The sequence below is a fragment of the Pelodiscus sinensis genome, chromosome 17, assembly GCF_049634645.1.
Source record: "Pelodiscus sinensis isolate JC-2024 chromosome 17, ASM4963464v1, whole genome shotgun sequence".
In the NCBI taxonomy this organism is placed as follows: Eukaryota; Metazoa; Chordata; order Testudines; family Trionychidae; genus Pelodiscus; species Pelodiscus sinensis.
Window position 1 is genome coordinate 5,866,878 of NC_134727.1, and position 22,177 is coordinate 5,889,054.

A 22,177-nucleotide genomic window follows, 5' to 3' on the forward strand; every position below is an offset into this window, starting at 1 on the left:
TCCTTGTAAAGGGGAACTGTAGCCAGGCAAGCAGAGACTTTCAGAAGGATTTAGGGTCATGCTGGGCAAGCCGCTCCGCTCGACCTCTCAGGGCAATGCCGTGGTGAACTAAAGCCTGCATTAGACATCCGAGCAGAGGAGTGAGTAGGGCAGGGAAGTGACACGACATCCATGAGACTGAGATTGGATACAGCAGCCTGGTTTAGGGGCCACATTTTTAAAAGACGTTAAAAAATTGGAGATGGGGCAGCAAAGAGCCAAGTGTTTTGAAGGCTGAAGAAAAATGCCTTCTTGTGCACTTTCGAAAGGAGCCCAGTCTGACTAGCTTAGACAAAAGAAGGCTGAGGGGTGACTTCATTGATGTGTCTAAGTGTTTAATGTCATAGGAAAAGGTAGAACAAGCCCAATGGCTAGAAGATGAACACAGACAAATTCTTATTAGAAATAAGACACAAATATTTTCCAGTGAGGATGATTCACCAATGGAACAAACTCCCAAAGCAAGTGGTGGATTCTCCATTTCTCGATATCTTCCAATGAAGACTGGATGCCTTTGTGGTGCGTGCTTGGATCAAAACTTAGCTACTATGCTATACAGGAGGGCTGGGATATGTAGGGGTCAGATTCAATGCTCTAATGGTCCCTTTTGTCTTAAAGTCTACAAATGTCTACTAATTAATGAACCACTGAGAGGAGTTTAGGGCATCTTGGTCCCCAAACTCCACTGTCATGAAGTGGAATGATCCCGGGGAAACCACTTAAACATTCAAAGAGGCTGGCCAGAGTCAGGACACCAGCTTTACAATGGAGTGGGTGTGGCAGTGACATCACAAAGGCCTGTTGCAGGATCTCAGCCTATTGGGGAAAGGTGGTGACCTCACAGAGAGACCCTGACATCAACTAAGCAGGGCAGAAATGCAAGGCAGAGGCAGCCTCAGACACCCCCCTTAGGGCTTTGTGGGAGGCCGTCCCACAGAGGCAGGGCCGGAATAGTGCTCCGAGACTGATCCATGACTGGGGCCTTCCTTTGGGTCATCTTCTGAGACCTTTCACCCCTTGCACTGCTCTGAGTCTTGATGTGGACTGGCAAAGTGAGTAGGTGCCTACTGGCAAGGAGGAGAAGTTTTCCCATTTTCCCATCTGTGACCCATGGCCCTGCACAAGATCTTGTCTGACCTTGGCCATGCTGGGGTACCTGAAGGCAGAGTTCCCAGATACAGACAGGCTCCCATACATCTTGGGGGCAAGCATACTCAGGAGGGGCAGGGGCAATTTTACCTTCACGCTTGCGAAACAGAGAGGCTGGAAATGCATTTTTCTGTCTGTCCTCCTTTCCCACACCCCAGTGGCACATCCTTGGGCAGGGAACGGCAGGGCTTTGTTGGGCCCTTCCTCCTTCAGGGACGGGAAGGAGAAAAAGCTTCAAGTCAGGGCCCTGGCTGGGTTTGGCAGGGAGAGCCTCAAATCCCCCGAACCCACCGAGAGATTCAGGAGATGGTGCTCACAGAAGAGTCATATTCCTTCCAAGAAAATCAGATAGACCCGAAGGGAATCAACTTTTCTCTCCCACCTGCACTGAGATCCAGGAGTGGGGCAAGTGTCCTCCCAGTCACTCCCTTCTTCTGCCCAAGGGCTTTCAAGTTAGCGAGGAGTAAGGGGTCTGCCTCCATCCCGATGAGCTGTTCATGAATCAGGAGTTCAGAAAGAATGGAACCATCCCAGACACTGAGCACCATCCCACTCTAGAGGGACACAGACCAATTGCGACAATCCCTTTCTCAAGCTCTGTGATCAATGTATCAGATATTCTACCCCGAGCACCATGTCTCAGCCCCGGGGATGGGAGTGGACTCATCTGCACAGCATGCCCACTGGTCCAGTGATCCTGACCTGCCTCCTTCCTCCATAATGTGTTAACTTCTGCATCGGGTCTAGAGTGTCCCAGGAGAGTGCCAAAGACCTAAAGAGCAGCAGAGCCCTGTTCTGACCACCACCACCTCCCCAAACAAGCCCTTTTAGACTCACAGCTTGAGCAGTCTGCCACTAATCTGACTGCTAGGCATGTCCGAGACCAGGTTTCAGAGCTTTACAAGGGAGGAGTGGGTGTGGCAGCGACATCACAAAGGCCTGAAGGGCAGAAGGAACTAATCTTGATCATCTGATCTGACTTTCTGTACATTGCAGGCCACAGAACCTCATCCCCCCACTCCTATAACAGGGCCCCAGTCTCTGAGTTACTGACATCCTCAAATTATGATTTAAAGATGTCAAGTTATGGAGAATCTATCATTTACACTAGACGAAACCAGCAAGTGACCCACGCCCCATGCTGCAGAGGTAGGCAACCTTGTCCACCCAACGTTTCTTCAAATCTGACCCACTGAAAATTCCTTCCCAACCCCAAACACAGGGTCAGTCAGACCAGGAGTATTTTGGCAAAACCCACCAGCCAAACACCTGGGAAGAACTTTGTTGGAGTTTTCTCCTTCCCTACTGGTGATTTTGTAGCCCCGGTTTAGAAGGCAAGAGCCTCAGAGAGATTTTGAACCGATTCAGTCTGCTGCCCCTGGTACCATCTGAATTCTAGTCATAGAAAAAAATGGGACAATTGGCCCATTTTTTTTAAAAAGAGGGACATCTGTAGGAGGGCTTAAATACAGAACTGTCCCTTTAATAATGGGAAATCTGGTCATGCTATGTCAAAAAGAATAAACATCAGGAACCAGAAGGGAAGAAAAGTTCAGAGGTGCATGAGAGCCAGACGGAACTGGAAAGCAAAGGGAAAAAGGAGACGGAGAGAGAGCATCTGATTCCATTAACCTTATTTGCAACTTACAGAATGTCGAAGAGGAGAAGTCAAGTAGCGGTTCTCTGGCAGGCACACAACTTCTCGGAGGGCGAGGGAGTGAAGACACAGTTCGTAGAAGGACCGGTGCAGTTGTGTACTGTGTCTGCTTGCCCCACCGGAGTGCGCTGTCTGGTTGCAAGATGAATCCAGCTGACTACTGGTTACCAGAGCTGCAGTGGGGGTTCTGAGCACCTCGCCATTTCTCCACACCGGGGGAAAGTGAAGCTCAGCTTATGGCACCCTCTGCTCCTGGGAACTTTTGTAAGGCAAAAATGCCTCCATAGATGGCACTTGGTCAAGGCGGGGGTGAGGGGGTCCTGGCTTTATGATCCCAGAGGGGGAAAGCATCAAGCAAAAAGGGCGGGGTTGGGGCAGGTGGCCCTAAGTTCCACCCAGACTGTGCTTCCCTCCTCCCCCCCCTGCAAAGGTCTAGAGGGCACTCAGCTCTGGTGGTGATTCAAAGGGCCCAGGAGCTGCCACTGCCAGAGTTGCCAGGTGTCCAGTTTTGAACCAGACAGTCCGGTATTTGAGAGTTTTGTCCAGGAAAAAACTTGAGAAAATACCGGACATATAAAATGTCTGGTATGTTCTAATTAGGTAAGTTTGTTATTAGGAGTATCAGTACGTAGTTGCGAACTGCCTGGTTGGTAGACATGCTCACACAGTGTGAGTGTGTCTACCAGCCAGGCAGTATGCAACTACGCAAGGGGGGCTCAGGGCCGAGGTGGGATGGAATCCTCGGGGCCAGACTCACTTGTGCTGCACTGGGATCGTGTGCAGGAGGGGCAGCACCCCAGGATCTGCGTGCCCCCGGGTCAGCCCCACTCCCCGCTGGCCGATTCTCTCCCCCCACTCCTCCCCAGTCAGCCCTCCACTGGCATGTGCCTCTGATTGCAACGTAGCTGCAGAAATCTGCATTTGGTAACACAGACGGGTTACGTCTACACTGGCACCCTTTTCCGGAAATGCTTAAAACGGAAAACTTTTCCGTTATAAGCATTTTCGGAAAAAGTGTGTCTACATTGGCAGGATGCTTTTCCGGAAAAGCACTTTTTGCGGAAAATCGTCCATGCCAATGTAGACGCGCTTTTCCGCAAAAAAGCCCCGATCGCCATTTTCGCGATCGGGGCTTTTTTGTGGAAAAGAAATTTGGGCTGTCTACACTGGCCCTTTTCCGGAACAGCTTTCCGGAAAAGGACTTTTGCCCGAATGGGAGCAGCATAGTTTTTCTGGAAAAACACTGACGATTTTACATTAGATCGTCAGTGTTTTTCCGGAAATTCAAGGGGCCAGTGTAGACAGCTGGCAAGTTATTCTGGAAAAGCGGCTGATTTTCCGGAATAAGAGGCCAGTGTAGACACAGCCAAGATGTTTCTGCATCCATCCTCCTTACCTCAGAGCAAACTCTGTCCCATCCCAGCCAGCTATCCACTCTGTTCCCCTGCCTAGTCTTGGGACTGAAGCTACATCTGCACTGCCACTTGCCTCGATATAACATCACCCAGGAGTGTGGCTAAGCCATGCTCAGCGACAAATTACACCCACGTACGACCCTGTGGGGATTACCCTGTGCTGGAGAGCTCCTGCCAACGTGGCTGCTGGCACTTGCAGCTCTCGCCTGTTGGCATCACAGCCATGATGCGCATACAGACACCCCAGAACGAAACAGAGAAGTTTGGTTTTGCTGGCTTGTTCATGATTGGCCACCCTGCTGGCTTCTTTCTTTGGCGGCCACCCTGCTCGTTACTTACATTAGCCAATGGAATTCATAGCAACCGCTGACCGTGACGGCTGATTTTTGACCGCTCTCAATTTTGCTGCTTTTGAGAAAAAAAGAATCCATGTGTCTGCCAATACTGGTGTAAGCACGTTCCCAATGTTCTGCTCTGGTGCTCATCCTTCCCTGCTGCAGATTGCTGGGATTCGATGCACGGCAGCGCTGATTAACACCGGCTGAGGCTTTACTGCACAGGATCAAATTCAGAGACATGGCCCAGGCCGAACATTGGGTGCTCGGTGTTGTCGATTATGGTTGCTGCAGGGCTTATTCTTCCGTTAACATGTGCACTGCCAGAGCTACTATCCAGAGATGCCATTCAGCTGAGGGTTTAAACATGGGTGGTGGTTGATGGCCCAGCTAGGGAAGGCAAGCTGGGAAGACTTGCCCCTTCAGTCCAAAGCTCTGCCCCTTCAACAGTCTCCCAGCCAAGCCCCACCCAACCCCAGCTGAGAGCCGGGGCTGCTGCACCTCGTGGCCCCAGACTTTCTCTGGCTGCTGGGTTTTCACACAGCGTGGTCCCAGTGGTCCCCAGCCACCGGGGAATTGTTCATCTTGGCCCCAGCCCCTCGTGGGCAGCTGGGCCATGTAAGCCGTTTTGGGAAGGCAATGCCTTGCCTTGCCTACATTACCTTGTTGCCTGGGCATAATACAAAATGGAGTCTGAGGGGTTCTTTTTCCCTCAGAGCAGTTTTTCCCGCCAAAAACAGGTAAAGAAAGGTTGTGCACCCAGCACTAAACCTGTGCACTCAGCACCAAAGGCTGTGCAAACCGCCCAATTGCCTGCGTGCGCACCCATTCTTTGCACACGGCACACAAGTCTTATGCACCCAGCTCTAGTTCTCTGCACCCCGCTCTCTTCATGGTTTTCCCGCCATGAGGTGTTTATATACCCTTGTCAAGGAGCATTCGTGTTCTTTGGCCCCCTTCATGTCCCGTGTGTGAATCTGTAATCATCATTGCCCTGCGTCATCGTCTTCCCAGAGGAGGCCAAGGTTCCAGCCTGCAGTCTGACAAGACTACCCACTGCTAGTGACTTTAACTGGAATAAGGGAAGCCTTTTCCGCTCCCACTAAGACTTTGGGACTGTCTCGCTTACGGATACTCGGACAGGATCCGGTGCCCACCAAGCGTACAGGATACAGGATACCAGGCCGAATCTGGCTTCTGTGGGAGGGCACCTTAGGCTTTAATTAAATTGCATAGCCCATAGCACAGCAATTGTTTACCCCAGCTCTCCGGGTAACAGTTTGGCGACCGTGGCAGGACCTGGTGAGAAACAGCTTTGGTTTCTGCCAGGCCCTAGGCCCACTCCTACTTATAGGAGTGGAGCCAGAGACAAACATCAGCAACAGTGAGCAACGAGATACGGTCCAGTGACTCGGGGTGGGCATCTTCCCCGGGCCCCTATCCCTTTTTCTTCTGTCAGAGAGTGATATCGGGAGTAGCAGAGTGGGGACGCCCCTCTGGAACCCGATTCACCATACGGCAGCAGGCTCCCAGCCTGGCTGGCCAAGGGCTAGGCCCAATCCTCGGGAGCAGTTGGTTGGAGTAGGCCGCGGACCTACTTCCGGGTTTTAAACCCCTTCGCCGCTTGCCGCTTTTCGGGCGAAGCAATATAACTACTCTTCTGTCATTGTAGCATTTATTGTTGGGTGTTTTTGTGTACCGGTTTTCTAGCAAGACACCTCCGGCAGGCTTTGAGCAGTCAAGCCTTGCTATAACCAGGTGCCTTGGTTTTCTTTAGTGGAGGCTGGGTAAGCAGCCTTTTACAGCAATGGCAGCACCGCAGCTCTTCGGCACCGAGGGATGGAAACCGGCGTACAATAAATTGTCTGTTGAATATGCTGTAAATAGTTATGGAAAGGGAGCTAATCCCTGGGTGGATGGGTCCTTTAAAGGGGAAGATTCATTGGAAAAGTTTACTAACCTATGGGAGAAGTATATGGGAGCAAAACCTCAGCCTAAACGTAAACACCAAAAGCGGGCACTGCTGTATGGGCTAGCAATGACAAGCAAAGAGCTTGCCTCACAGCTTAAAGAGCTAAAAGCCAGATATAATGAAAAGGAAAATCATCTAGTAGAGGTAGAGAATGCATTAGCAAAGAAGGTATCAGAATTAGAGGTTAAAGACTCCCAAGTTCAAGGTTTAACAGTTAAAAATTCTAGTTTGGAAAGTAAATTGATGGAATTGGAAGAAAAGAAAAGTAAATTGGAAAGAACCATACTAGAGCAGAATGAACAGCTTACAGATAACCAAGCAGTTATTAGACAGCTTCTAAAGGAGGCTAGTAGCTCCAAGGTTGCTGGGGACCACTCACAGTGCCAGATGGAGGTTGCTAAGTTAAAACAACAGTTAGGGATGGCTAAAGGAGTGGTAGCAGCAATCCAACCTAAATACCATCAGGTGGATTGCTTCCCCTCCACAGCATCAAGGAGGGGAGGACTGTAAGGAGTTAGCAATTATGGCTCCTATCACCACAACTAGGGTGCAGTATCCTGGACAACCAAGCCCTGTTATAAAACAGGAACAGCGAGTGTTAACTCCAGAACAAGCTCGCGCTTTGGGAAGGACTATAGGGCCATGTAACAGGGAAAAGGTAGTAGACTGGATTGCCAGAGTGTGTGCTACCCCGAATCTGAGCCCAGAGGACATTGTTGTTTTGTTAAAAGAATGCATGCCAGTTGAAGACTATTTGGCTTTGCCTTACAAAGTGATTGGTAATCCTAATATAGAACCTAAAGAATTGTTCACAGCTGTCTACAAAGTTTATTTCCCTCAAGAGGATTTGATAGGAAAAGCTTATTCAGACACCCAAAAGATAGGAGAGAAACCTGATTCTTATATTATACGGAAAAGGACCTTATTTTGGTTATCTAACCCACAGAGTGGTCGGGGGGGGGTGGCGTCTTGTGTGACACTCCTCAATTTCGACGGATGTGTTATCAAGGTCTACTCCCTAGTTTAAAACTGGCATTGGGAGCATATGATCATACCAACGCCCCGCTGTCTCTCTTAGAAGATCAGATAAGAGAAACTTATAACTTGCAGCAGTTAGCAGGAGCAGAAGTTAAAAAGGTATCTGCCCTGCAGGGAAGGGGTTCATCTGAAAAGCAAGAGAAAAGGAATTTTGAGAAACCATCTCGTGTGTTGTGGGGAAAAAAAGATGAAATTTCTGTAACCAGGAAAGTTTTAGCACAGAGGCTTTCAAAATATTTACCTTGGGATAAGATCAAAGCCCTAAATACTGATTCCATCTTTAATGAGCTTGTATACTGGGAAGGGAAGACCAAAGCAGATGCGAAGGCAAATAATGAGATATCATCTTGTGCGGCTGTTACAGGATATACTACGCCATCTTGCTGTATGGAAACGCCATCTTGGGATGTACAAGGAGGCAGCCATCTTGAAGAGCGTGGGAACCTGAACCGTGGGAACTTGGACCGTGGGAACCCGGACCGTGGGAACCAGGAAGTTCAACATTGAAGGTGCCAAGTTTCCCAGCCCCATAGAATGGAACAGATTATTCCAATTACATTTGATCTCTATGGAAGACCAACAGTAGATATCATCTACAAGGGGAAGTTTGGGTGTTTTCAACAACGAGCATTGGTGGATACAGGGGCTTCCACCAGTCTCATATGCACCAAGCAACTACCTAACCTGAAGAATGTACCAGTGGATTACATCCGGACGTTACAATCCTATAACGGCAAGACTTCTTTGGTGCCATTCATTACTGGAGTTGGTTGTCAACTGGGACATTACAAACCGCCAACGCTATTGGAATACAAGAACTGGACTGCATGGGAATCATGGGCATGGATTTAATACAAAAATTTGGACTAGTTGTGGATTTACCCAATCATTGTATGTACAGAACCAGTGAAAGCAATGATGTGGGAACAACAATATATCCTACCCATCGATTAGGAGCGATAAAAGCGTGCCACAGTTTATCAATGCCCACCTAGGAACCATCTATACAAGCTATTGTTAAACAACATCAAGAGGTATTTGCGCCACACAAATTAAGTTGCGGGAAAGTGAAAACATCAGTCAAGGTATCTGGACCAGACCCTAGGCCAGTGCGCCAATACAAATTTCCTAAAGAAGCAAATGAAGGAATAAAAGACACCATTCAGGCCTTGTTGGCCCAAGGGATTATAGTGAAATGTGAAAGCCCTTGCAACTCTCCCATTTGGCCGGTGCGGAAAGCCGATGGGAAATCGTGGAGATTGACTGTTGACTTTAGAGAACTGAATAAAGTAACACCGAGATTGACTCCTGTAGTGGCAAAATACCCCGAAATAAAAGCACAAATTGCAAGTGGAGCAAAGTGGTTTTCAGTTATTGATATTTCTAACGCTTTCTTTTCGATCCCAATGACTCGAGAATCATGGTACAAATTCACCTTTACTTACCAGGATCAGCAGTATGCATTTACAAGGGTGCCTCAAGGTTTTCACAACGCACCCACTATTTGTCATAAAGTCGTGTCAAGTTTATGGAAGAACAGTAAATTTGCAGAGCACATTGTGAGTTATGTAGATGACATTTTAATTACGACTGCCAATCGTGGGAAACATCTGGAAGTACTAGAAGAGATGTTGAAACTCTTAAAGGAAGCAGGATTCTTGATCAATCCGTCCAAGGCACAGTTGGTCCAACAAAAGGTTACGTACCTGGGGGTGGAGTTAGGAGAAAAAGGAAGGAAGCCAGACCATGAGAGGGTCAAGATGATAGCCAGTCTTCCCGCACCAACGGACGTCCATTCATTGCGAATGTTTTTAGGGCTCCTTGGATTCAGTAGAGACTTTATTGAAAACTTTGGAGCCAAAGCAAAGTCCCTATATGTATTGCTTAAACGGAATCAACCATGGCAATGGACCTCAGTTCACCAAGAGGCATTCAAACAGTTGAAACAGGCTTTGATGGAAGCTCCAGCTCTGGCTTATCCTGATCCATCTAAAGAATTCTATATGCAGTTGTCCACCAATAAAGATGGGATTGGAGCGGTCCTTATGCAGAAACAAGGAACTTCCATTAGACCTGCGGCCTAAGGTTCCAGAACATTATCAGAGACTGAGCAACGGTTTTCCACCTGTGAGAAGGAGGTGCTCACCTTGGTTTGGTCCCTGAACCACTGGGAATATCTTATAGGGATGGCCCCTATTGTTTTAAAGACATGTCATTCCCCGGTGAGGTACATTATTTCTGGGCGTGCGAGTAACGGTCGAGTGAGCCACCCTCGCCTTGCCCAATGGACCTTGACACTAATGAGTCATCCGATTGTGGTTGAACATACTAACATGCCGAGTGTCATCCCTGCAATATTGTGCCAACCAGTAAAGAGTTCAGAACAAGAAGAACATGAATGCCCTATCCCAGATATTCGGCCTCCAGAAGTGATGTCCCCTTTTTCTCTAATAGAAAGTTATGATCTCGTCCGGAAGATTACCCCAGACCATATATGGGTGGTGGACGGGAGTTGTCATCGGAGAGACGGAAAGTTAGTAACTGGAGCTGCAGCTCTACATGTCCAATCCAGAAAAGAGATTTTGAAGCCCATTAGAACCATGTCTGCTCAGGCGGCAGAAATTGTAGCCGTGATATTAGCTTTAGAAAACAGCAATCCTGACGTGGATGTTACAGTATGTACTGATTCAGAGTGGGTTCTAAGAGCGCTAGTAGATTGGATGACCATCTGGAAAGAGAGAGGGATGTGTACAACTAACAGCAAGCCTGTAGCCTATGCATCACTGCTTAACTATGTATGGAACTTAGCCAAGATGCGTACAGGGAAGACTTACCTATTTAAAGTGAAAGCACACCGTAAAAACCAGGCGGAAATATCTAAACTTAACAATGAGGTGGATCAGTTAGCAAAGACCGCCGCTTCATTGCCTATAGATCAAGCCTGGGAAATGACAGGAAAAGAAGTGGTTCACGAAATCAAACCACCTAATGACTATCCAGATGCAGGTGTCACCGTGGATTTAGTGAAAATGCAAACAATGGATAGAGAAGTAACCACTCTAGCAAAAGAGGGAAAATATAAAGATCGTCGAATTTTTGTCCATCCTGGTGGGGTAATAATGACTAAAAAAGAAGAGACAGATGATATTCCAACAGTAGTGTTACCAACCATCCTTAGGCAAGAGCTGATTGCTCTTTCCCATAACCAAGGACACTTCGGGTGTGAAAAGACCATAGACCGATTATCCACAGTAGCTTGGTGGCCTAATATGCAATCTGACACAGAGCATTTTATTCAGAATTGTTTAACTTGTGCGAAAAACAATCCAAAAATGGACCGCCATTGTAAGCCAATTCGTCATCAACCGATCCATGGACCCTGGTATCGGTTACAAATCGATTTTATTGGTCCTCTGCCTAAAACAGCAAAAGGAAATTCATACTGCTTGGTAATAGTAGATCCATTTACTAAGTGGATCGAGGCGATACCTACGCGGAATTGCACGGCAAAAACCACTGCCAGAGTGTTATTAAATGAGGTATTTGTCAGATTTGGGCTGCCCCATGAAATAGATAGCGACCAGGGCACTCATTTCACCAGTGATGTTGTAAAACAACTATGCATAGCCTTAGGGATCAAACAACGATTCCACATAGCCGGACACCCTCAATCATCAGGGTTGGTCGAGAGATCAAACCGGATGCTAAAAACGGCACTAAGGAAGGTGATTGACTCGTCGGGGAAGAGATGGGACGAAAACATTCCACTGATACTAATGGCCATCCGCTCTACCATAAGTGCAAATGGTTATTCACCTCATGAGGCATTACTAGGAAGATCTATGCGGACACCAGAACTATGGTGGATATAAGGAGGGGTGCCACCAGATGAGTTTCAGCCCAGAATGATGACCGACAACTATATCCAGAGAATCCTTACAGTCATATCGTCCATACAATGTGACGTAGCATTGAACTTAAGGAAAAATATGAAAAAAATGGACCAGCGATTAGGAAATCAACTGTGTACGCAAGAATGGGAGATAGGAGACCAAGTATTGTATAGGTATATTAGTGAAAAGCAACAGCCTCTCAGCCCAAGATGGTTAGGCCCATGTTTCATTATTGGTAAAGCAGGACCTACTGTATACCAAATTGAGATAGTGGCAAGAAAGCGGAAATTAAAGAAATGGTTCCACAGTTCCCAGTTAAAAAAGTGGAAACCTAGACATCGACAGGATCCTCCTAATGTTCCTGTGAAGACTGTCCCTGGAGTCAGTTAGCTAATGCTTGTTCTTTTTCTTTCCTTACAGAACAATATGGACACTGTTATAGTTTTGATTATATATTATATCCAGACGTCATGGGGTCTACTATTTCTGGAAAATGACTACTGGAGATGTACAGCTATCGATAAGCCATTGAGTGAGTGGAACATCCCACAGACTTCGTCCATAATCACTAGGAGACAGAAGATAACACATCTAGAACAATTCAAATCACAAGACTTAATCTTGTATGCATTTATGGCACAAGGAAAATGTTACTTCTAGGTCGTGGATGAAAGATCCGGATACCCAGAGTTAACCTTTGCAGCTACCAAACAATCTAAAAAGGTCATCATAAGAACTCTCAATTGGTTTGATATGGGTCTCAACCCTCATGGAAAATGTGACTGGGGAATAGACATAGAGCAAGTAGGATGTACTGAAAAACGACCAATAAGGTGCCTTGTCAACTATATACCACTCATCAGCAAATGGGACCAAACCAAATGTGTGTTTATGGACATATTAAGTCCCACAGTTGTCAAGCCAGGATCTATGAATATTTCTGTTCAAATAGTCCATATGGCAGCAGGCGTGGAAAAGGTGCCAGTAGTCATATATAGTCCTCATGGTCAGAAGATAACTCACCAAATTCATTGCGGGATGCATGGACAAACAGCCCAATCTAGCACTCACCATGAGTCGATGTATTGTAGGCGGGAAAACAGGAAGAATATGGTCGGCTATGGATGCCATGGTGACGTAGAAGTAAAAACAGAAACCTCAGGCACCTGGACTGTTAGAGGACCGTATGAAGTGGTATACCAACTAAAAATCACGGTAGCTCATGCACCTACCCTGTCTAATATAGGCCCATATGTAATCAAGAAAGATGTTGCTAAAGTAATGATGATAGAACCAAAATATTCTGTGAAAATAGTGACTATGCCCATGCATATTTCCACCAGCAAGATTAACCCAAATTGTCAATCCTACGTTATCCCTATGTTGAATGGATGGAATAGATGGTTGAGAATCATGGAGCCTGAAATTATAACAAAACGGCCAAAAAGAGATTTAATAGCAAAATTAATAGGAGGAGCAGGTGCAGGTATAGGAGCGATAAATGCTATAGGTCAAATTCGTATAGCCCAACAATTGGCTGCGCTGGCAAACAATTTTGTAGATTTAACACATCCCATACAAGATGCCTTGTTAGCTGTGGATAAGCTACAGTTGGATGTTACCAAACTGTTGCCATTATGGGTTGCCATCCAAGAAGCAGATAATTTACAGCTCTTACAGATTATGGAAAATATACAGAGTAACGTGTCACTTGCTCTAGCTTGTATCCAAGCTCAAGCAATACTAATAGATATCGCTAAAGACATTCTGCGTGATAGAGCCAGTAGGAAAGTACCTGTTGAAATCTCAAAACTGCTTCAGCCTTATTTAAATGAATTTGAAAGAAGTAATCCAGAGTGGTGGTCAGTAATCCACACCAAATATGATTTAAAAGAAGAACAACTTCAAATGTCCATCCTTATGATGAGGGAGGCGCTTAAAGAATACATATACCCTATTGTACCTATTGGAATGTTTGTAAATCATTCTTTGCTGCTTCCGTTGCCAGATAGAATGTGGGCACATATAAAGGAAGAGGATTCTACCGTGAGAACTGTAAACCTCCAGGCATGTGTGGAGTAGGTCGGACTTGGATATACGTGCACTACCGGATTATGGGAGTATGACCACATCTGTTTTAATCCCGATTTTGGGAAGTGTCACTACGATTTGCATCCCTCTAATAATGACAACAACCATTCTGTTGTGGTTCAGATAGCAGACGGGTGTATATGTATTCGGAGTTTGTGCCCCCATTTTACAGTAAATACCTATTATAAGGTAGTGAATCCGGGTACCTCTAACTTATGCTTATGCAAGGTGTTTCACATACAAGGATGTGACGTAAAGGTGATCTTGTCCAAACCATCAGAAGAGCAATATACTGTTAGTTTGCAGATGATAAGAGTTATCGAGCCCGTATCAGTTGGTCCTAACTTAAATGCTATGAAATCTTTGTTCCACCACCCTGAGCTTATTGGTCTGGTAAAAGAAATAAACGATTTAGGGAATAGAACTGGGATAATTATACACCACACTGTCGATAAAATAAGTGAAGTCAGAAAGAATGTAAAGACAAAAATAAGTGTAAATGTAAATGCAAATAACGAAGTACCTGTACGCCATTGGTGGGATGTATTTTCATCTTTTAGTGAAATGCCACCTTTTATTAGTTACCCCATGATTGTCAGTTTTGTGTTACATTTTTGTATTTTAGTATATGTGATTGTACTGACTATGGTTGTATGTAAGATGGCTAATCATAAGGTTAGGAATACTTTTCTATTAGAAAGAGGGACAGCTTGATATTGTCAATAATGATACAATATGTAGATAGTGTTACCATAAAGGACACCCATTTTGTATTTAGTTATATAATGTAAGTTTGTAACTGTAAATGTTAGAGTGACGGTGTAACATATTCAGTTCCCTCACACCGTAACACCGTCAAGGAGGGGAACTGTTGCCTGGGCATAATACAAAATGGAGTCTGAGGGGTTCTTTTTCCCTCAGAGCAGTTTTTCCCGCCAAAAACAGGTAAAGAAAGGCTGTGCACCCAGCACTAAACCTGTGCACTCAGCACCAAACGCTGTGCACACCGCCCAATTGCCTGCGTGCGCACCCATTCTTTGCACACGGCACCCAAGTCTTATGCACCCAGCTCTAGTTCTCTGCACCCCGCTCTCTTCATGGTTTTCCCGCCATGAGGTGTTTATATACCCTTGTCAAGGAGCATTCGTGTTCTTTGGCCCCCTTCATGTCCTGTGTGTGAGTCTGTAATCATCATTGCCCTGCGTCATCGTCTACCCGGAGGAGGCCAAGGTTCCAGCCTGCAGTCTGACAAGACTACCCACTGCTAGTGACTTTAACTGGAATAAGGGAAGCCTTTTCCGCTCCCACTAAGACTTTGGGACTGTCTCACTTACGGATACTCGGACAGGATCCGGTGCCCACCAAGCGTCAGCTCGCAGGAGGCGAGAAGCATCCATCGAGGGATCGCTCCGTTTGTCCTCCCTTAAGGCTTTTCACTAGCCGCGAGGTTGAAGGTCACGGACATCGAACATCAATCGCCGCGTTGAATGTAATGTATACCCTTGTGTGTGTGGGACTCTTCTATCTTCTTCTTTTCCAGGGTTAGGGTGGGACTGTTACTGAGTTGTATGCTGTTTGCTAATGTTTAGTCTTACATTTAAAATACATGGTTTGGCCCTAAATTCGTGTTGTTTGGAGATTTCTAAGCTGTTTCCCTGGTGATTAGATACAGGATACCAGGCCGAATCTGGCTTCTGTGGGAGGGCACCTTAGGCTTTAATTAAATTGCATAGCCCATAGCACAACAATTTTTACCCCAGCTCTCCGGGTAACAACCTGCTGCCCATGGGCTTAATCATACGCCTAACTTTGAGCAATAAGTAATCCCATGGACACAAACAGGACTGCTCACCTGTTTCAAAGCCTTGCTCATGGGCCAAACATACATCAAGATACAAACACGATTAGGCTGCATCTACACTGGCATGATTTTGCCCAAATACTTTTAACAGAAAAGTTTTTCTATTAAAAGTATTTGCGCAAAAGAGCGTCTACACTGGCACACGCCATGCCAGTGTAGACGCTCTTTTGTGCAAATACTTTAAATGGAAAAACTTTTCCGTTAAAAGTATTTGTGCAAAATCATGCCAGTGTAGACGCATCCCCAGTGTAGATGCTCTCTTGTGCAAGAAAGCTCCGATGGCCATTTTAGCAATCGGGCTTTCTTGCGCAAGAAATTAACTTGCCTGTCTACACTGGCCTCTTGCACAAGAATACTTGCACAAGAGGGCTTATCCCTGAGCGGGAGCATCAAAGTATTTGCGCAAGAAGCACTGATTTCATACATGAGAACATCAGTGTTCTTGTGCAAATTCTCACTGCCTGTGTAGACAGGCGGCAAGTTTTTGCGCAAAAGCAGCCACTTTTGCACAAAATCTTGCCAGTCTAGATGCACCCTTAGTGTTTTCAATAGTCAGAGAGTCTTAGAACACTAGAACTGGAAGGGACCTCACAAGATCATCAAGTCCAGTCCCCTGCCCTCTGCTTCTCAGCTCACATGGAAGGAAAGTAGGAATTGATATAGAAGGGTGTAATTCATGCTGCACAGTAAATTTCTACCTTCTGTATTCCTGCTACAAGTCACACCTGCCCAAGAGAGCCCAAGTCTTCAAATCGTTTCAGCCACTTTACAGTAAATCCACTGTACTCCTGACACATTCCATAAAGCCGAGATCAGGGAATAGTGAGTTGGGGAGAGGGGATTGAACAATAGCAGATAAGGGAGATAAGAAACTCTCCTTGATAACAAAGGTGGATAGCCAAGATCTTTAAAAGTGACTGGCAGCTTTGGGTGTCCAACTTGAGAAACCTGATGTAGGCCTGATTTTCAGAATGTGCTGTGCACCCACACACTGAAAACCTGGGCCCTTTCAGACCCAGGACACACCGAGCACCTGGAATGAAGCATCTCAAGTTATCCATTGCTTTAGGAAATCAAAGCCAAAACAGGTGTGTGGAGCTGGGGAGAAGCACAGTGATTATGACACTAAACAGTACCCAAGAAATACATTGTATGGCGATAGGATAGGAAAATGTTACCATCTCTGCCCCCTTCCTCCTTTCCTGCCCCAGTTAAGTTAGTAAAGTGCTAAAGGACCACATGAGATTTAAAGCATGTTTGCTTCTTCATCCATAACTTAGAGCAGTGAAACTCTGGCCAAGCTGAACGTGTCCACGTAAAGGTGCCTTAAGGCAGGGTTCCTGACATCCAAAAGGACGGAACATTTTCACTGACTGGTTCCATTTCAGTCTGGTGATTAAGAAGCCTGCAGGCTAATTAAAAAGGAACAGCCACAGAGAAAATACAGCCACAGTCTATTTACTCTGATTGCGCATTTCTAGAGGTCTTACTTCCTTCCCTTAATTTGGGGACAGAGCAGGGAGCACTGTCAGCAGAGTTACCAACATGCCTGAATCCTCGCTCCTTCTGCATTTTATTCAGTTTTTTCAAACCAATGTTTAAACTGACTACTCAATTACATACAGAGGTGAAGGGATGTGTCCTTTTAACAGGGCTACAATCACCATTTTCTCTGTCCCAATATATTATTCAGCTTATTGTTATCCTTAGAAAATACAGATGTGGGTGGGGAGAAATCCTCAAGGCTGCATTAGATATAAAATTCTTCGTCATAACAGCACATCCTTCTTATAACAGATTGCAATAGGAAATAGTTCACAGAAATATCCAGTCATGTGTCTGTCAAGCACTGAGATTGCAAGGAGATCCCCCGTCATCTTTTCTTAAGTACCGTACTATGGTTTTCCATAGAGACTTTCTGAAACGTTCTTCTCAGCAGCCTCATATCCCAAAGGAAGTCCCCTTCCGTTCTTTCCAGACATCGTTATTACTGGAAATCTATCTCCTCCAGCATCAAGCCCCATGGAGACTAAGTTGTAGCTACTCTAAGCAAAGGAAAGAAAAATTACTATAGCATTGTTGAAAGCACCTTTTTAAATATTCATTACCGTACACTGAAAAAGGCTGGAGTAAAACATCCCAGTTGTTGAAAGCATTTACCCCTCTCTGCATTCTACTAAGCCATCTCTGACAAAGACAGCTTCTTCCTTCGTACTAAGTCAGATCCTCAGCTGGAGAAAATTGGCCCAGCTCTGCTTAGGTTAACGGATCATTGCCAATTTATGCCAGCTGAAGACCCAGGGTAAAATTTTCAAATGGCCCTATGTGATTAACAAACCTAAAATCGCATTTTGGAAGTGGCTGAGGACCAGCTGTTCAAACGTATTTAGGCACCTAAAGACGCAGCTCAGTACCCAGCGTGATTTGCAAAAGCACTTTAGCATGTTAGGCAGCTAAGGCAGGCTACTGCATTAGGTATGCATCTCTATATGCCTGTATTTGGAAATCTGACCCTTAGGCATTCAGTAGTCTAGTGGCCATTGATTTTCAATGAGATGTAGGCTTCCTAGTCACTTTGAACATTTTATCCCTTGTCCCACCCATTCATTTTTGCGGTGGAAAAGTCTGCATCAAATGGGGGTGTTTTTTTTAAAAAAACACTTTTAGCTCTTAGAAGCTTATAGCCCACTTATCCCATAGTTCATTCTCTAGGGTTGCCAAGCAGTTTTTACTGGACATGGCAGGAAGAAAAATCGGTTGAGCAAAAACCAAAAAACAGGAACCAAAGTTGTTGGGGGAAAAAAAAAAAAGGAGTCACAGCACGCTTCCCCCTCCCCCCCACACACACCCTCACCAGGCAGGGAAAAAGTGTGAAAGACATGTAAATTGTTTGTATTTTCTGTTTTTTTTTTTACTGGACAGAAGCCGCAAATATTGGACACCTGACAACCCTACCATTCTCTGACAGCCAACGTTGTGCTCTGCTGTTAATATATTCCTTATACATGTCACGAACAAAGTACGAACATTTCCAAACAGGGCTCGCTCGCACTGCTGCCTGGGACGAAGGTTGCAGATCTCTGGAGACATCTAGATAGTCTTTTGTGTAGTGCTGGAGAGAAGCCAGAGGCCCTGGTGCATGTAGGTACCAATGAAATAAGGAAGGAGAGAAGAGAGGCCAGGAGGCCAAATTTAGGCTGCTAGGAAAGAGATTGAAATGCAGGACTTCAATGACAGCGTCCTAAGTGGAGCACGGGATCTGGTCCAAGAGGTAAATATAGCTGGACCACTTGGAAATAGGGACCATCATTTAATTAACTGTAACATCCCTGTGGCAGGAAAAACACTACAGCAGCCCAGTACTCTGGCATTTCACTTCAGAAGGGGGAGAAGCACAAAAATGATGTTAGTTAAGCAGATCTTAAATGGCAAGGTGCTAAAAGTAAAATCCCTGAAAGATGCATGGAAACTGTTCAAAGACATCATAATTAGAGGCTTAACTTGAATGTATACTCAAAAAAATAACCACCACCAACCACCAACTTTTTTGTTGCCGTATGCCTGATTCCAGAAGAAGCATATTTATCCTCTAGAATGTGATGGCTATCCAACTGCCCATTTGCCACCCCTCATCCCCTTCTCCAGAAAGCATGCTTGTTGTCTAGTGACAGAAGGCCTTAAGAGAATACTGCCAGGGCATAAATTCAGAGACTGGATAGTTCAAAGAGGTGGAGGAAAAACTCTGCTTAGAACAGACACCAGATTAGAAAGACTACCTGGGCTTTGACTTTGACCTTCCCTGTATCTATTTGGGACTTCTTCCCTGAGAACTATGAATCATACAAACCACCTCGTAGTCCGAGATTGCAACCTTCAAACAAGTAATGTCCTGTTGTGCATGAATGGAAAGCAGGAATAGCTAGATGAAGGCCGCCTGTGCCCTTTGGAAAGGAAGCCAGCGTGACACTTCAGAAGCAAAGGCTGTACATTAAACTATTAAGTGCTCAGCACAAGAAAGAAGGGCCAATACGCTACGGCAGGAAGGAAATTCAAACCAGCAATGGACACTCACTGGCCAAGCTACTCTCCAGGCTCAACCACACATGTTTTAGAAGCTTGTCATGAAGCCACCTCTGAATTGAAACTCTCGTTCTGTGCTGAGCCCACAGCAATTACAGTGTGTTTCAGTCAAATAGTTACAATTTTATGAGACGCGGGGGAACCCAGGCATACAACTCTTGTGTACAGAAAGCGAAGAGACTCTGTCTTCGAGAGAGCTCTCACTGGCTGCACTCGAAATCCGCTAAATACTGCTCACAATCCCAGATCATCAGGGACTGTGGAACAGAGGAACATTGTAACATGCCGAGAAGCAATTTCTGCCATCCTCTCTCACACAGAGCTTGGTGTTCCGTTACCTCAGTGGTCACCAGCCAGGAGATGTTGGAGCCTCTGACAGCAATTCAACTGCTCCTCCCCCCACTGATGCACATCTCCTTCCCTTTGCCTTGGAGCTGCTCCCCTCTCCCACCCTGTATTTATCTCCACAGAACGGATGGGGGTGGGGGGGACACAGAGCTTGGGATGTTTGCTGGCTGCTTTTGAGAGTGGTGCAGGGCCTTAGCTCCACTGTGCCACCTCCCAAGAGACTACCTGTGGTAAGCAGAGTCCATCTGGAGCCTACATCCTGAATCCCTGTGCCTGTCATGTACCCCCTCCTGTACCCCAAGTCTCTGCCCTACCCCCAAGCTCCCCTAGACCCAAACTCCCTTACAGAGCCTTACCCTAAACCCCCTCCTGCACCCCAACCTCTGCCTCAGACTCAGCTCAGAGCCCCTCTCACACACCAAATCCCTTCATCCAAGACCACAGCCTGCGCCCACCCCTCCGCCCCTGCCTGATGAAAGGGAGGAAGGATGGAGTGAGCAAGGGCAGTGCCTTGGAGAAGGGGCACAAAGGAGGCAGGGCAAAGGTATTTGGGTTTGAGGTAGATTCTGGATTGCATTTAAATTCAAAACGTGATCTTGTGCTTAAAAAGGTTGGAGACCACCGCATTACCCTGGAGTGAAGTCATCCACACTACTGTAAACTATTGGCATTTTTACACCCGCTTTCCACGGGTGTCGATGAATACAAAGCAGAAAACAGTGGAATAATACCTTAAAATCAGTTGGATTATTGGGGATCAAAGGAATTACGCACTGAGGTTTCCACACAACATGAGTGCACACGGTGTCTGTTTGAGTCACCCTGGCAAATATAATATGGCCTAGAATTTGGAACTAGTAAAATAAATTCTCACCAAATGTAAGACCAAGAAAAACGTACATGGAGTTTCCCAAACCTGAAGTATAGCGCTGTGCAAGATCGAAAACTTCTCTCTCACACACACAAACAGAAGTTGGGCCATTAAAAGATATTACTTTATACACCTCATTCATCTGTCCTTGCAGACTATCCAAGTACATTATATAGCAAAGGGTCACATTGCTTTACCAGCCTGAACAGAAATCCCCGGAGAAATCTTTCCATGGAATAGTTTAAAAATCACGGGGGGGGGGGGGGGGGGGGGGGGGGAGAGTTTCAAAGACAAAACTCCTGTACCTTCAATGGGAGCAGAAGCAACCTGCTGAGACTTAGAAGGAAGTCTGGCAAGTATGAATAAGAGTGAGAAAAATGTGCAATCTGGAAGATGATAAAATATAAGGAAAGTTCTCTGATTGGCAGAATTATTTGTGCCCTACACATCTGGCTCTCTTTCATAGCTTGACATTTGGTCTGCAGCTGGACAATTGCTCCATTTAGTGCTTTGTGAAAAACCTAGCAGGAATCTATTTGGGTAAAGGCAACAATTAATTGGTCATAATGAGAGTGGAATTTGCTTATATTATCGTGAGCTGCGGAAACAATTGAGCTGAACAAGACGACAAGCTGCAATTAGTAGCAGGATGTCTATTGGCCTAGAGCAACACACAGCTGATGGCTAATGGCAGATTAGTCTCGATTTCCCATTCTAAATTTTGACCATGACCCAGAAAACGGCCAAGATACCTATCCCTTTTATCAGTCCCAAGTCTCAAATGGGAGTACAAGCAGATAGTACAGAGAGAGAATACTGCTACATTTTCTGCTCCTGAGCCATGCGGTCCTTATGAGCCGGGGAAAAAAAGAACAAATACCTTATTGAATCTGATGGGGTGACAAGATATTAGAATATCATCTGTGGCTTCTAGAAATAGTTTACTTTAAGCAAAGGTTGGTGGTATCCCCTGAGCAGGAGGCTGATGAGAGCAAATTCTCCTGTCGGCTTCCCTTACTCCTGGCAAGAGCAGGAATACCAGATGCCTGCAGAGGTACCAGCTGAGTTCCAGATTTAAGAAGTCTTAACTAGACTCGCTACATCGAATCCGGAAGATTGATTAAGGCAGCGGCAATCTTTGGTGGAGTAAAGACATGCCCTAAGTCTCTAGCCAAGTATCAGAAAGTAAAACTGGTGACCTACATTTCAAAGACTATGGCCTTGATTCAGCAAAATGCTTTAAATTCATGTTTATATCTATGCACATGCTTAATTAATTTATTAAATTGAGGCCTATTTCCTTTTACCATTCCTTAAATAAACCAGTTCTCCTGCAGTGCATGTTTTGGAAATATTTTTAGCATTTGTTTTCTTCCAGAAAGCAATTTAATACTCTACAAATAAAGTGTTGGGTTTTTTTCCCACTGA

At 45.6% G+C, this 22,177-nt stretch overlaps 1 protein-coding gene and 1 long non-coding RNA gene across 2 annotated transcripts in view; one reads left to right on the forward strand and one right to left on the reverse strand.

The window, feature by feature from the left end:
* KCNIP1 (potassium voltage-gated channel interacting protein 1) overlaps positions 1 to 22,177 on the reverse strand; it is a 725,629-nt gene that overhangs the window by 578,569 nt on the left and 124,883 nt on the right. The window lies entirely within an intron of this gene.
* Positions 915 to 3,088, forward strand: LOC142818657 (uncharacterized). The gene is made up of 3 exons (XR_012896236.1): positions 915 to 1,091; positions 2,185 to 2,337; positions 2,839 to 3,088. It is a non-coding gene; the product is annotated as an uncharacterized LOC142818657 (long non-coding RNA).